General features: G+C 41.9%; 1 long non-coding RNA gene across 1 annotated transcript; it reads left to right on the forward strand.

Annotated features, from left to right (window-relative positions):
• The first annotated feature begins 850 nt into the window (after positions 1-850).
• LOC144379295 (uncharacterized) lies at positions 851-9148 on the forward strand. The gene is made up of 2 exons (XR_013442073.1): positions 851-927; positions 7219-9148. It is a non-coding gene; the product is annotated as an uncharacterized LOC144379295 (long non-coding RNA).
• Positions 9149-15786: the final 6638 nt, after the last annotated feature.

The raw sequence follows: 15786 nt of genomic DNA on the forward strand, positions 1-15786 counted from the left end.
TCTGGAGGGTCTGCAGTGATGGCTACTATTTAATTCCTGATATTGTTAATTTGTGTCTTCCCTTTCTTCTGAGTCAACCTTGCAACCCACGTTTATGCTCATACTCAACCTTCCATTTTTTACGTCCCAAGTGACCAAGACTAATTCTTCTAGGACTACTTGATTATTTGGGCAGTTGGAGATCATAAAGTATTTGTTATTTCAGAAGTCAATAAAATTTGGAGATGTATTCATTGACTTATCTCGGGAGCAGTGGGGATATCTAGATGCTATACAAGAAGGTAATATGGGAAAACTACAAACATCTGATCACTTTGGGTAAGATCTTTCCCATTCGTTGATAAGCTGCCTACTTTGAGCTTTTTCTTCCTACTGTACAAATATCTATAGAACTCTTGAAATGCTTACCTAAATATCAGCTCCCTATTCCTAAATAATCTGTGGGAGCTTTCTGAAAGAAGAGATGGGCACACTCATACTATAGACACCCAAGCTGAATGTATCCCCGTCTCCTCAAATCTCCATGTCTTTCTCAAAGGCAACAGAGCAAATGTGATCACAGAGCCGAAATTGGGCTAGAGAACTATTTTTAAAAGGTGATTTGTGGGCAGAACTGTGAAAGAACACTGCTCTGAGCCTTCCTCTTTCTTTAGTGTCAATACATAACTTATCCTCCATCCTAGGAGGAGTTTGAAAGTGAAAGGGAATGTTACAAAGGATACTGGAGTAACTAAAGCAAACTGGGACCCACAGTCACTGTGTGTAGAGCCAAATACTGGGTCTAAATTCTCTGATACTCAAAGTATTGAGAAGAACATTTTCTTTTCCTCTATGCAGGGCTTTTTAAAGCAGAAGTGAGGTCTTCTCTGAAGCGAGGCAGTGATCCCTGGATGATGGTGAGAGAAGGGACAAATACCCCATGCTCAGGTAATTGACACAGTGAGCAGGTGGAAGTCATCACAACCCACACCCCAAATGGTCAGAGGAACCTGGGTCCCTGAGGTGAGGAGACATGAGCTCTTTGCGTGGGCTTTAGTATAGGGGAAAAAATACGCAAATGGATCTTTTTACCCATCATTATTGTGCTAGAGTCCCTCTTGCTACATCTCTCTTCTTAAAGAGGTAGACACTCTTGCCTGTCTATAGGCATGTCCTTTAAAACACCTTTGACATAGGTCAGGAAAATATATCTGTTATCTGAGATTTGCATGTAGCAAGTTTTGGCATTCTTTTGGGAACAACTGTGAAGGGCGAGGGGAAACTGGATTGGGTCAAGGGAGAGACTGAACTCCAACGCTGTTGCAACAGAGGGTTCATCCAATCCTACAGGGAGTTTTGGAGCTGACACGACCCTTCAGTTGTTCTGAATTGAGGCAAAGGAGTAGGACCTTTGCACCCCTGCCCTTATGTGTCTGCTGGCTGCATCCAGGAGGGGTGTAACTTTGGGCCAGGTAGTGGTCTTTAGGCAAGGGCAATGTCCAAAGAATGACTTGTCTGTGAGCCGTAAGCAGCTAATACTCCAAACAGCTGGAGGAAAAGCGTCTTAGTCTTGAAGGGGGATCTGGGTGATGGTCCACAATATCCATCGTAGCCTTTCTTCAAAGCTTAGCTTTCTCTTTCAGATTCAGATATGGATTTTTTTTTTAAAGCTGATTTTTGTTGTTTTTATATTTTAATTTTACTAAGACAACAGTGCAATGGATCATGGATTGTTGAACTGGATAACCAATTTCATTGAGCAAAAATGAGTAAAAGAATAATTCAAAAAGTGCAAGTATTACAGAGATTTTAACAAATGATCATGGAAGAGTCCTTTTAAAAATGTTTGTGGTAAATCAACAAGCAAACTGGGTTATAAAACTAACCTCAGATAATCAAGAAGTTTATGTCTAACTGGGGAGAGACGCTGTGATCTTAAATATCAATGTAGGAACCACCAGGATTTCAAATCACACAGAATGTAAGTTCAATGCAGAGTTCAGATGTAGTAAAATATAATTTTCTTCTTAAGTTTTATAATAGAATCTTGAAAGAAGTCACTGTCCATTAGCTGATGCCTAAAAATTAAGGGGAGAATGTGGCAGGGGGATATAATTTCTGCTTTGGGTCATAATTAAATTCAAAGAACAGGGAATAGATCAAATGTAGGTAGGCTGTAATCAGTGTGTAATGTGAACTGGAAGCCCAGAAGTAAGTTTAAAATCTCTATTTCTGAGAATCATTCATAGGAATCATCACGAATAACATCCAGGTATTTAGTTTCCTGGGTTAAAAACTGCTCCATGAAGGTGACCTTAATAAGTTTCCATTTACAACAGTCAAAGCATAAACTTGATTTCAAGATAGCATAACCTGAGTTGTGATCACTCATGTAAAATATAAGAAAATACTCTTTCCTTGAATTACGCTTTCAAAAAATATAAATTGATACATAATCAAATGCCAATCTATGAAGTTTTAGAAAATAAAACATAAGAAATGACCCCAGGGGTGCCTGGGTGGCTCAGTCCATTAAGTGTCTGCCTTTGGCTCAGATCATGATCCCAGGGTCCTGGGATTGAGCCCCAATCAGACTCCCTGCTTAGTAGGGAGTCTGCTTCTCCCTCTGCCTCTCCCCTTACCCCTGCTTGTGTATTCTCTCTCTCTAATAAATAAATAAAACCTTAAAAAAAAAAGAAATTACCCCAATCTTACCACCCTGTGAGAACTGAATTACCCTTTAGTTCTTACCTTAAAATTATCAACTGAACACTTACTAAGATCTAACCATTATCAGACAATACCCATGATAATTTACTGTAGGCACACACCAATGCCCTCGTTCATTTAGTTGGCTCCCAGTACTTTGGCACTTAAGTTACCTTATAGGACACACAGAATGGCAGAATGAGAAGCTTAGCAAATCCTCTCCCCAAAAGCACTGATAAAACTGAACAAAATTGTGAAACAACCATTTCTCTGGTAATAAGGTCATCCACGAAACTGAGAAGTATTTCTCCAAGGAAACTACTGAACTATGGGAATGAACAGCAAGATTCTTGGAGTTTTATCCCAGCTGTCAGGCCAGAAGTCTCATGGCAAGCTAGAAAACTAGACACTTTGCTGCTAGACAGGATTGACTTAATTCAGAAACTTAGAAGTTTTTTGAAAACCGTAGCCATTTCTGCACAACTCATTGAGGAAGGTCAAGGTTGTGATCCTTCTTGGGGCCAGCAACAAACTGCCAAACTAGCCAAGACTTTAATCAGAAATCCAAGAAAGGAGATAGATATAGTTAGCCTTGATAAGTTTCCTGTATCCTGGTGATCTGGGATTCTGAGCAAGGGGGTGCACATGCTTAGGAGAGGAGGGGACCTTGACTATCTACCCTTTCCTGGATAAAGGGGAGGCCTTGTGCAGACACAGGAGACACAGACTTGTAAACAGACTGAACTTTGAATTCAATACCCAACCCTCACATAGGTTCATTGGCAAAAGGTAAAAGACTTACTGGCTGGAGACGTTTGAGCACAACGTCTGACCAATCATTGGCTAACTACCAACCTATGCTGAAACAGGAATGAAACCAGGTTTATGAACGAAATCAAGAATAGTTGTTTATAGGGGTGCCTGGGTGGTTCAGTTGTTAAGCGTCTGCCTTCGGCTCAGGTCATGATCCTGGGGTCCTGGGATCGAGCCCCGCATCGGGATCTCTGCTAGGCAGGAAGCCTGCTTCTCCCTCTCTTACTCCCCCTTCTTGTGTTCCCTCTCTTGCTGTCTCTCTGTCAAATAAATAAATAAAATCTTAAAAAAAAAAAAAGAATAATTGTTTATAATGACAAGCAGGGGGCTCCTGGGTGGCTCAGTCAGTTAAGTGTCCAACTCTTGATTTCGGCTCAGGTCATGATCTCAGGGTCAGGAGATCAAGTCCCTTGTTAGGCCCCACACTCAGTGGGGAGTCTGCATGAGATTCTCTCTCTCCCTCTCCCTCTGCCTCTCCCCCCACTCACTCACTCTCTCTCTCTCAAATCAATCAATCAATCAATAAAATGATGAGCAGAGACAACAGTGGTTGTACACCATAGGGGAGACAGACTCCAAAGAATTAGTTCAGACAAGTCACCAAACAACAAAACCTACAACAATAATGCCCTCGTGTGGTAGAAATCAGAATTCCAGAGTTGCTGCAATATTACCCTGTTTTTAAGGGGGAAAAAAAATTACAGGCCATGTAAAGAAACCAGAAATTGTGGCCCACACTGAGAAAAGCAGCCAACAGAAATTCTGAAACTCAGATGCTGGACTTACAAAGACTTCAAAAATAGTTTTTGTAGGTAGATGTTCAAAGAACTAAAGGAAACTATGGCCGGTATGACAATGATTCAAAGAAAGAATATCACTACAGAGATAGAATTTATGAAAACTGGAAGTTCTGGAGTTTAGAAGTACCGTGACTGAAGTGGGTATTTCACTAGAGGGGCTCCACAGCAGATCTGAACTCACAGAAGAGAATTTGGCAGAAAGCAAACTTGAATTTCTAGCAAACTAGAAATTACCCAATCTGAAGAAGAGAAAGAACAAGAATGAATAAAAATGAACAGAGCATCAAAGACCTGTGGAATGCCATCAAGCATACCAATATATGTCTAGTAGAAGTCTTAGAAGGAGAGGAGAGAGAGAAAGAGAAAGAAAAAGTATTTAAATATTGTCCAGAAAGACCTCAAATTTGGTGAAAAACAGTAATCTACATATCCTAGAAGGTCAACAAACTTCACATAGGGAAAGTAGAGACTTCTACAACTACATCCATCAGGATCAAACTGTTGAAAGCCAGAGGGAAAATCTTGAAATCAGCAAGAGAAAAATGACCCATCATGTACAAGAGAACAACAGTATAAAACGCAGCTGACTTTTCAAAAATAGTGGAGGGCAGAGGCAGCAGGATGATACTTTCAAAGTGCTGAAGGAAAGAGACCAAGCCTGTTCAGCAAGACTCATTATTTCTGGGATTCCGATATGCTAGATTATTTTTCTCCTGTGCATTTAATTTTTTTCTTCTATTCTGAGGCTTCTAGTTAGTAAATAACAGTATTTCTTTATTTTATATTTGCCTTAATTTTAATATTCTTTTAAATCCAGGGGCGCCAGGGTGGCTCAGTCATTGGGTGTCTGCCTTTGGCTTGGGTCGTGACCCCAGGGTCCTGGGATCGAGCCCTGCATTGGGCTCCCTGCTCGGTGGGAAGCCTGCCTCTCCCTCTCCCACTTCCCTTGCTTGTGTTCCCTCTCTTGCTGTGTCTCTCTCTGTTAAATAAATAAATAAAATCTTTAAAAACAAAAAATTCCAATCTGGATTTTTCTAAATTCCTCATGGACTTGTGACTTAACTATTTTGTCTTTGCTTGTATTATTTCATTTATCCCATTGACTGTATTCATTCCCAATAGTTCTTTATTTTTTAAATTACTTCCTGATCCTGCTTCAAGTTAGCAATATCTTATCCATCATTTTTTTCAAAGATTTTCTTTATTTATTTGACAGAGAGTGAGAGAGCACAAGCAGGGGGAGCAGCAGAGGGAGAGGGAGAAGCAGGCTCCCCTGCTGAGCAGGGAGCCCAATGCAGGGCTCGATCCCAGGACCCTGGGATCATGACCCGAGCTGAAGGCAGACACTTAACTGACTGAGCCACCCAGGCACTCCCCGCTTATCCATCATTTTGAGAAAGAGTAGCATTACCCACGGTTCGGGTGCAGACAAGTAACAGGATGCTATGCTAATTACACTTTTTGTAGGTAGTAGAAAGTCTCATATTTACTACCTCATATTTTTCTAATTTATTTTGTTTTATTTCAGGAAGCAAAAACCAAATGTTTTTCTAGCAATTGAATAAATCCAAATAAAAAAATCAGCGATAAAACTTTGTATCTGGATGCCTGAGTGGCTCAGTTGGTTAGGTGTCTGCCTTTAGCTCAGATCATGATCCCAGGGTCCTGCTTCTCCCTCTGCCTGCCGCCCCCCCGCCTGTGCTCTCTCTCTCTCTGACAAATAAATAATATCTTAAAAAAAAACTTTGTATCTGATTGGCAAAAATATAAAATACTGGTAGAACCTGAGGTTGGAAAAATCATGATAGCAATGATATATACCTATATTAGAGTTTAGAGTGCAAACGGACCAGAACTTGAGTTTTGTGCTTTAATATGTGGCAAATATACAATTGAGATTCCTCTTTGAACAAGTCTAATTCTGGAACTTTAAATATAGTATACTGGTGATTAAGTCCACAAAGACCTACATACAAGTTAGTGGATCACTCTTTATATTAACAAATGGACACAATGTGAATTCCAGGTAGTAAATCAATGGGTAAGTCTAGTATGGCACTCTGATTGTTAGGGTTGAAGTAACATTAAAATCAATGTACTATATTTATATTTAATCATGTATCAAATCATTAAAATCTGTGGCTAAACAAAAAACTTGAGAGTAAAATCCCAATTAACACTTTGTCTATTAAGCGTAAAATTTTTTGAGTGTAGGGGCACCTGGGTGGCTCAGTTAGGCATCTGACTCTTGATTTCAGCTCAGGTCATGATCTCAGGGTCCTGGATGGAGGCCTGCATCGGGCTCTGCATGCAGTGGGGAGTCTGCTTGAGGATTCTCTCTCTCCCTCTGCCCCTCCCCCACTCTCTCATAAATAAAAAATAAATAAGTTTTTGGAGTGTAAAATTTCTTTCTTTTTTTTAAATTTTAAGATTTTATTTATTTATTTGTCAGAGAGAGAGAGAGCACAAGCAGGGGGAGCGGCAGGCAGAGGGAGAAGCAGGCTCCCTGCTGAGCAAGGAGCCTAAAGTGGAACTTGATCCCAGAACCCTGAGATCATGACCTGAGCCAAAGGCAGATGCTCAACCGACTGAGCCACCCAGGCGTCCCTGGAGTATAAAATTTTTAATAGGTAATACTTACAGAAAAAAAACTTGAAAGTTTAAAGAATAATGTCTGTGCCTTTTTATTAAATATTGGTGCTGCTTTTAAATGAGACCTTCAAAATGCATAGTTGCACCACTCGCTCTGAATCACCCCCACACACTGCCACTTCCGAACCTGCAATCACTGTTTCCTTGTATCCTACACACACACACACACACACACACACACACACACACACACACCCCTCATTGTGATTTATATTGTGATGTGAGGGTCTAATCTTCTTTTCTTCTCTTATTGTCTCCCCATCAGCCTGCCAGCCAACTCTGGATTCTTCTCCTGAACTTAATGAATGCTAGAGTGCCTTCAGACAGAGCTCACACTTGACTGCACAGCAAAGACTTTCACTGGAATGCAGAACCATGAGTGTGAGGACTGTGGAATGAAATTCAGTCCTTTCTCACCCTTTACTCAACATAAGAAAATTCATACAGTAGAGAAACCACACAAATAGGATGCATACTCGAAGGCCTTTTAGGTATTGTTCATTGTTTTCTATTCATCAAAACGTCCATGCATTCGAGCAACTCTCTGAAGGTCATGATTGTGGAAATACTTTTTGCCAGAGCTTCAAAGTTTATACAACATCAGAAAAAGCACACAGGACCCAAACTACACAAATGGGATGCATGTAACAAGGCCTTTCTATTTTACTCCCTTCTTATTGAACATCAGAGAGTTCACACCGGAGAAAAAGCCTTTCCATGTGATGAATATAGAAGGGCCTTTAGCCAACAGGTGACCTTGAAATGACATAAGAGAATTCATACCCCAGGGCAACACTTTGAATGCAATAAATGTATAGATACCTCGGACAAAGTTTCAAAGCTTATTGAACACCGGGCAAGTCCTACTGAACCAACACTAAACAAATGTGATAAATGTGAAAAATGCTTTAAGTTTTACTCACAATCTAATAGACATCAGAGGACTCATAGTGGAGAGAAACCCTTCAAACAATCTATGTGAAAAGATCTTTAGTCAAGAAGTCCTGAGATGGCATTAAAAAAAATCACACTGGAGAGAAACTTTTTCATTGTCGAGTGTGTGGACATGATTTTAGCTATGATCTTACCCAGCATGAAAGGACTCATACTGGAGAAAAGCCAGAGGAATGTAGCCAGTGTGACAAGACCTTCAGAACTACATCTAATTTCAGCAGCCATAAAAGAACTCACTGAGAAGGGAAACCCTTTGTATTCAGTGTAAAAAAGCATTTAAAAGAAGGTCATACCTTGTTCAACGTCAGAAAATTCATAGGAAACAGAATTTCTAAAATCATGATAATACTGCAAAGGTCTCTAGGTGCCACATCTTTACTAAACACCAGAGAATTCATCCAGAGAGACTCTGTCTATAGCTAAATAGCTTTCCATACTGAATCCTCAACTCTTGTTCATCAGAATTCATACTGAAAAATCCTAGAATATAAAACTCATGTAGGAAATTTAAGAACATACTCAGCAAGGAAACAGCATTTATATGATTACAGATGTATTTTCTATCTTCCTTTGACCCTGGTTCTTTGAAATATCCACCATAAAAATGAGAAGATTCAGCCTAAGATTTGAAATAAGCCAAAGCTTTGTCTTTATCATCTTCCCTATATTGACAGTAGGAAGCGAAGAATACCGTAATCAGAAAAATAATTTTTTGAGGTTATTCATTGAAGATAATAAATTAGATCATGAAAACTTTTTAGGAATAGAGGCAATATGGTAAATGATAAAAAGATTGTGTGGAAAACTGTACACCCAATCCAAGTAGACATAAATAAATGATGTGAACTCTGTTTCTGGGATTAAAACTATTGAAGAAAATTCCTAGGGGTGCCTGGGTGGCTCAGGTCATGATCTCAGGGTCCTGGGATCTGCCAGATTCTGGATCCACGCTCAGCGGGGAGTCTGCTTGTCCCTCTCCCTTTGCCCCTCCCCCCACTTGTGCTCTGTCTCTCTCTCTCTCAAATAAATAAATAAAATATATTTTTTAAATTGCTCTAGGAGCACTTGGGTGGCTCAGTCAGTTAAGCATCTGCCTTTGGCTTTGGTCATGATCCCAGGGTCCTGGGATCCAGCCCCACATCGGTCTCCCTGCTCAGCGGGGAGCCAGCTTCTTCCTTTCCCTTGGCTACTCCTCCTGCTTGTGCTCTCTTGCTCTCTCTCTGTCAAATAAATAAATAAAATCTAAAAAAAAAAAATTGCTCTAGTGGGAAGAGTTCACCAGAGCTTTAGGAAGAATGGATTCAGATTCTAGTTTTGTTACAAAGAACTGGGAACCTACACCATGTCACCTAACCTATATATATATTCTGAAAAGAAAAAAAAAAAGTAACATCAAGTAGTTTTTGCTCTTCCTTCCAAGCACCAGGACCAAGATCATAGTATGAGATGGGGAAGAACTATAGAGAAGTATCCTTCCAGGTTGGTGGGTAGAATTCTAAGAATCAACTTCAATTTTTCAATGTTTCCAACTCCAGCATCTGGTCATTTCCTCTTCATCCCCTTCCTTCCTCAGTTCCCATATTTAAATCATGCATTTAAAAATTGAGAGCCTATTTCTTTCAGGTATACACGTTCCTAGCTGCTGAGGATATACCCATCAGTGGACAAGACAGAAAAATTCTACTCCCTCATGGAGTATACATTCTAGTGAGGAAGACAAACCAATTACAAATTTACAGGTAGCCAGAAGGTTGGGAAACATGGATAAATATTTGGCTTGTGACCATGCTACATAATCAGTTAATGCCTACATTTGACAAGATAGAGGGAGGTCACTCAACGTGAGCCTAACAGGACCATGTGCTACCCCTTTATGCCAGAATGGGGAGAAACTGGTTGGATTAATTTCCAAAGCTGGGTTGGACAATATAGCCATGTGGAATTGGCTGCACATTCTCCAGATCTGACACTCTGATTACTTCTTCTGAGGGATGGTCAAGGCATGGGTTATCTTGTGAAAGTCAGGGACAAAAATCATCTGAAGTATGCATCCCATATACAAGTAGAGGGACTATTGAAAATGCCAGGTCAATGGCCCATGTTCAGTGCAGTTTTGCAAAGTACACAGAACCACACGTTGCTAATGAGGAATAAGAATTTAAATATATCACAGAAGCCACTGGGTGTATCATGTATTGTAACATCAATAAATCATTGTATATGTATGTATATATTTACCTGTATTCAGAATTTATGGCCATCATGTAGACCAGCGGCTGATGTCTATAACATGACTGTGGTGGTGGATACACAAGCCCGCACATATAACAACGTTGTACAGAACACACACACACACACACACACACACACACACACACAGGAAGCACACTAGGGGAATGTGAAAAAGAATGGAGAATTTTATCAATGTTAATATCCTGGTTTTGATACTATATTATCATTTTGCAAGATGTTACCATTGGGTAAACTGGGTAAATGGTATATGGAATCTCTGTTATTTCTTACAATGGCATGTGAATCTACAATTATCTCAATAAAAATGTCGATTATTTAAAAAAAAAGTCAGACCCAAAAGAAAATCTTTTTTCCCTGTAGTCTCAGGTTACACCTGCAGAATCACAGACACGTTTGCATCATGCTTATGATAACGAAAAAAATGTGAAAGAGCCCAATGCCTTCATTTTAAAGAGGAGAAAACAGAGATACACCAAGGTTAAGTACCTACCCAAGCCCCTAAAATTTGTTAATGCTAAGCAGCTTGTCACAGTTTCTGCCTTTCTGTATTTATAATGAGCGTTTTGTGGCAACTGCCAAGCCCTCCAACAACTTTGGGATATAGCCCATCAGGACCACAACTGTCTGGCCATGTGATCTTAGAAAAATAATGTTTGAAATTTATAATAAAGTGAGAACGATCGTACCAACACCGATGGGATTTCAAGATGCTGAAATAAAATAATTCACGCTAGTACCCCAGGTGGATGGCGGAAGACTCTTAAAAGAATGCCTCTTTACTGGCAGGTAAAATGCCAGACCCTCGAGCTGAAGGCTTCCTATAGAAAGACATAAAAGGGGGCGCCTGGGTGGCTCAGTTGGTTAAGCGACTGCCTTTGGCTCAGGTCATGATCCTGGAGTCTCAGGATCGAGTCCCGCATCTGGCTTCCTGCTCAGCGGGGAGTCTGCTTCTCCTTCTGACCCTCCCCCCTCTCGTGTGCTCTCTCTCTCTTTCTCATTCTCTCTCTCAAATAAATAAATAAAATCTTTAAAAAAAAAAAGACATAAAAGGTACAGTCCTTGTTCTAGGAATAAAGCCTAGAAAGACTAATATATATATATATTCATATATATATATATAAACCTCAGAAGCATGGAGTGTGAGAAATATGTGGGTGTAGGGGATTGGTGGTTGATGAGTCTGCCAAGTAAACTGGGGCCAGATGCAAAGTTAGGCATTTGAACGCTGCTCAGGATTCTGCCCTGGAGGATCATGCCGAAGAGCCTAGTCTTTCAGCTGGGAGGCTGAAGCCCCACGGGGCCCCTCACCGCTGGGAGGCCTTCGAGCAAATTGCCTTTCTCAGAATCCTCCCTTTCCTCATCTCCAAAATAACAGAATAACGTCCGTAGAGAACAACTGTGTCAGTAAATGAGATCATGAGCTTGGAAGTGCTTAGCACCTGACGGGTTCACAGGATTTCCCCCAGCAAATTGATGACCTTACAGTTCTGGAGGCCAGAAGTCCGAGACGGCTCTTATGGGGGGAAATTCAAGGTGCTGGCGAGACTGCGTTCCTTCTGCAGGCTGGAGGGAGGACCCGTTTCCTCACCCTTCCTTAGCTCTTGACCCCCTTTCATCACCTGACGCACCTGCCTCCTTCTTCCAAGGAGGATTTTGATTATATCAGCTCCCCCTGGACATTCCAAGATATTCTTACACCATCACGCACTGAAGTCACCTGCTTCTCCTCCTCGCAGCTGCCCGTGGTGAGGGGCACCAGGTGAGTTCCCCCATCTCAAAGATTCAAGTGGGAAGTGCGTCACAAGCCCTCCCGTGGTGTGTGTTATATGATATCATGATTGGGGTACACAGGAGGCATGAATAAAGAGCATTTGGGAATTTTCAGCCTAAACCTTGACAGACACCCTTGCATTCCCTACTCCTTCTTGTTCCAACTATACTCAGGACCAAAACTGCTGAGAGCTCTGCAGGCAGTTAATGGCCTTGATTGGGAAATGAAAAGATTCTGGGTGTGGTGACCTGGGCTCCACATAAGCAGGCTCAGCTGCGTGCTGGACTTGCCAGCCATGTTGGGGCTGACCTCTCTGAGAGGGTGAGTTTGTGCTGTTCCACTGGGATGCAGAGCGGGTGTTGTTCAGGGTAGATCTGGGAAGCAGGGCCACACACTTTGGAACATGGGCAGAGGCCCTATATACCCCCGAATCCCAGCTGCTGCTGCAGCATCACATGTGGGCTCCTTGTAGGGCCCAGGAGAAGAGGAAACTGCAGGTCAAGGTTGGGAGGCTGGTGTATATTCCTGGTTTCCTCTGTGTAGTCGAGGTGGTAGTGATTTGGGGTGGGGATGGAGGTTGGGGTGCCTGGTTTCACATACTTCTGCCCTCAATTTGAAGGTGTGACTTCTCTGGAGTCTGCTTTCTCCTGAGAAGAGGAAGAGGAAGAGGAGGAGGAGAAAAATGGCCCTTTCATGTCTAAAGGTGATATCACAGGTGAATCGCTTACTTCTCATTTCCCTCCTAAAATAGAATTTATAGGGCCTAAAAACATTTTGCTAATTGGGGCTATAGAGAGAATCTGTTCCAGACCTCAACCCTAGCTTCTGGTGGTTTTCTGGAATCTTGGGCGTTCCTCGGCTTGTAGATGCATCCCCTCAGTCTCTGCCTTTATCTTTACCTTGGGGTCTCCCTGGGTCTCCTCATTGTTCTGTCTCTGGGTCCAAATTTCCCCTCTGTGCATGCATGTCTGTCTCTGGGTCCAAATTTCCCCTTTTGTATCAGATTAAGGCCCATCCTAATCTCATTTTAATTTGATTACTTCTGTAAAAACCTTATTTTCAAATAAGGTCACATTCTGAGGCACTGGGGATTAGGACTTCAATATAACTTTTTTGGGGAACTGTTAGGAATCCATAACAGACAGATATAAAAAATTATCAAACTGATTTCTTCTGGGAGAGAAGTTTTCATTTGTCTTGTGGTTACTGGTCATTCAACTTTTCAAATCCAAATTGACAACTGCCTTTGTTTTGGAAGGATATCTTTACTGGGTATAGACCTTTAGGTGTGTGACCTCAACTAAATGCTCAGTCACCCTGTTCTCCCTGGGCACTGGAATAGTCTGGAATCCTACATTCCTACCAAAGAAAGTAGGATTTCTTTTTTTTTCTTTTTAAAGATTACTTATTTATTTATTTGCCAGAGAAAGACACAGCAAGAGAGGGAACACAAGTAGGAGGAGTGGCAGAGGGAGAAGCAGGCTCCCGCCAAGCAGAGAGCCTGATGCGGGGCTCAATCCCAGGACCCTGGGATCATGACCTGAGCCAAAGGCAGATGTTTAATGACTGAGCCACCCAGGCGCCCCAGAAGTAGGATTTCTTAGTGACCTCTGAAGCTTCTGTCCGACTCTGTATCCCAAGAGCTGTTCTTTCAAGTCTGGCCCTGTGCAGGCACACTTCCAATGTCAGCCAAGGACCCAAGGGAAATTCTCCTACAGGTGCTTAGGGCTCCTTCTCTAGCACTCTGCCCTCCCAACCCCAGCTGTGTTGGAAGGAAGCTCCAAACTCTGATATCCTCTCCCTCCATCCAGCAAGACCACTGCTTGGGTTCTATGTCCCTGTGCTGTGGCTCCAGAAATGCCATCAAGGAGAATGCCAGGATAACATGCTTTTCTTCTGTCAAGGGTCACAGCCTTGGATAGGTTGCTTTCCAGTGTGTAAGAATAGTGGCTTACCTATTTATCTAGCTTTTTAGTTCTTTGACAGTGAGAGGGCAACTCAAAGCAACTACTCCATCATGGCTAGAACCAGAAGTGCTCTCTCCTTTAAACCACAGCTCAAATTGACTCCATTTTTGCAGTATCCCTCGATGCCTCAGCTCATAATCACAGTCTTTATCAATGCACACTGCATGGCATTGAACGAGTGATTGTATTAATCAGGGTTCTCCGACAGGAGATCTATATGACTTATTATATAACTCATGTGCTTATGAAGGCTGAGAAGTCCCCAGATCTGTAGTAGGCAAGCTGGAGATGCAGGACAGCTAATGGTGTAGTTCTAGCCCAAGTAAGAAAGCCCGAGAACCAGGAAAATCAATGGTGTAAGTTGCAGTCTGAAATCCGGCAGGCTTGAGACTCAAGACTCAGTTTAAGCCTGAAGGCAGGCAAAGACCGATGTTCTAGCCCAAGAGTTAGGATGAGCAGTATCCTCACTGTTCACCTGGGTGCGATTCTGAGGCTTCAGTCATAATCCCACAGATGGCAGCCTCACCCCACTGACTCCTCTGCCAAGCACACCAAATGTATTTCTTTAGTTGTTCTTTTTTTCATGAGGATAGGCAAATTTGCCTCCCCAAACTCTACAAGGACAAAGTAGATTTCTTACAGTTTCCACTTTCCATTATAGCTTTTGGCCACACATTCTTCTATATCCTTGTGTACTGTCTGTCTCCCTCTTATGCCCAACTTCAAAGATACAAACCAAGAGCCAAATGGAAGCATAAATAAAGTATACATTTTTATTTCAGGAGTCCGTGAAATTGAGAGATGTGGCTGTGATCTTTTCTCTGGAGCAGTGGGCTTCTGTGAGCTCTGAAGAGAGACAATTGTATAAGGATGTGATGCTGGAGAACTGTGATTACCTCGTGTCTTTAGGTAAGGAGATCTTTCCTTGTTAGTTTAAAACTGCCTGTGGTAGAATTTTTTCCTTCTGTGTGCATATCTGCAAAGCCCATGAGAATCCTTGATTGAATTTCAACTTGACATTCCTCAGCAAAGGACTGGTGCTCTCTGATGCCAGCCATGTGATCCTATTCTCCACCATCTTCCGGACCATTGAACTTTCCTTAAAAGCCATGCTTCTCAGGCTATTGTATGCCTAAGAAACCTCTGGGGAAAGGCTAAAAATGTAGATGGTCCTTTCTAAAAAAGAATACAAATAGTACTTTGGAGGTTGCTGAGAGATTTTTTTAAGGTGGTAATGAGATTCCTTATCACCAACAGTGTGCATCTAAATTCTGTAATAATCACAGCATGATCAAGGTCATTTATCTCTCTTAGGACACTGGACCTATAAGGCAGAAGTGATATCTGCTTTGAGGCAAGGGAAGGACCTCTAGATGGTGGAGAATGAGGTGACAAGTCCTCCATGCCCAGGTAACTGACCAGTACCAAGCAGGTGGAAGCCATTACAGCTCATACCCCAACTGGCCCGAGTAACCTGGACACCTGAGGTGACAGGGAAGAACTCTTCCACAGGCTTCCAAGGAACTCTTGTCCCCGCCCCCCTCCCCCCCCTCCATATTCATCATTCTCCCTGAACTCCTTTTGTTATACCTCCAGTCTTAGGACACTAAATGGTGTGCTGGTAAAATCATGGAGCTTAAGTTACCACATGAAGAGACGGAAGGATGAAGAGCTGAACTGGTCAAGTAATTTATCAGTGATTGGAATGAATGAATGGCTTAGCTCAGGAAAGTGTCATGAAAAGCCCTTTTTTCCCCAGAAAGAATTCAGGAGAAGGATTTTTTTTTTCTCTCTCTAGATTAAGATAATAGGTTAATCAGATGTACCATAACCAGAAAAACGATCAAATTCGCCTTCTGATGGAGGGTGAGGAAACCCCCTTCAGTAC

The sequence above is a fragment of the Halichoerus grypus genome, chromosome 10 (assembly GCF_964656455.1).
Source record: "Halichoerus grypus chromosome 10, mHalGry1.hap1.1, whole genome shotgun sequence".
In the NCBI taxonomy this organism is placed as follows: Eukaryota; Metazoa; Chordata; class Mammalia; order Carnivora; family Phocidae; genus Halichoerus; species Halichoerus grypus.